At 44.6% G+C, this 1,054-nt stretch overlaps 1 non-coding gene across 1 annotated transcript; it reads right to left on the bottom strand.

The window, feature by feature from the left end:
- Window positions 1-551: 551 nt before the first annotated feature.
- On the bottom strand, window positions 552-623 carry TRNAC-GCA. The gene has a single exon. It is a non-coding gene; the product is annotated as a tRNA-Cys (tRNA).
- Between the last annotated feature and the right edge of the window lie 431 nt (window positions 624-1,054).

Below are 1,054 nucleotides of genomic sequence, written 5' to 3'. Positions count from 1 at the left end.
CTAGCACTGATTCTTTTCTTGGGGTGAAGCGAGGAGACCTAGTTCATTTTCCATTTGAAGGCTTTTCTCATTTCACAATCAGGCCTACTGCCCCCTAAACAGGGGTTCTCAGCTCAACTCATCCGAGGAGCTTTTAACACTCCTGGTATCCAGATTGCACTTGAAATCCAGGTAAATTCAAAGTGTCTCAGGAAGACACAAGGTACAGCCCTGGCTGCTAAGGAGAGCCTGTGCCATAGCCCCTGCTGCCCAAGGCGAATGTGACCACCTTTTCTACCTGATCCTTAGTTGACATCATTTTATAGTTGCTCATCATCCTCTCTGCTTTCTTCTCAGAGTGCTACATCGTCCACGCACAAACGTAAGTCATAATAGCACAATAAATTGTACCAGTTGTTTTTTGTAGAAAGTGAAAGAAAGTGAAAGTGTTAGTTGCTAAGTCATGTCCGACTCTGCGATCCCATGGATAATAGCCCATCAGGCTCCTCTGTTCATGGGATTCCCAAGGCAAGGATACTGGAGTGGGTTGCCATTCCCTTCTCTAGGGAATCTTCCCAATCCAGGGATTGAACCTGGGTCTCCTGCATTGCAGGCAGATACTTTACCATCTGAGCTACCTGGGAAGCTGAATGTAAAAACTGTCTAAGTGCTGGGTTGATATGATATCAAATGCTTCCTTGCCCAAGGAAATTAAAGTCAACCAGTTACGTACTACTCACCCATTTCTGATCAGACATAGCCCTCCTACCTTTCTCTAAGAAAGCTTGAATTTGATGAAAAGGAGCAACCTTCACCTTCACAGCTAGTATAACCACTGTCTTAATTATAGGAGAGCTAGATGATGTGATGACTTTTGATGAATGGCCCAAAACCACTCTACCCAAATGGCCCAGTTCTTTGGTATAGATTACTCTCTCCTCCTCTATCCCCAAACCTATTAGCAAATAACTTAGCTGTGTATAGGATGTCAAGTTTACCAGCCTCTCTTCTGAGGCCTCTTAGGCAGAATTTCCTGAACAAAGCTAAGGTCATACAGGCCAGGAGCCAAGGAGTT

The sequence above is a fragment of the Bison bison genome, unplaced genomic scaffold, assembly GCF_000754665.1.
Source record: "Bison bison bison isolate TAMUID 2011002044 unplaced genomic scaffold, Bison_UMD1.0 scf7180017864198, whole genome shotgun sequence".
In the NCBI taxonomy this organism is placed as follows: domain Eukaryota; kingdom Metazoa; phylum Chordata; class Mammalia; order Artiodactyla; family Bovidae; genus Bison; species Bison bison.
The sequence above is the reverse complement of the archived record's forward strand: the minus strand, read 5'-3'. Positions and strand labels throughout refer to the sequence as shown.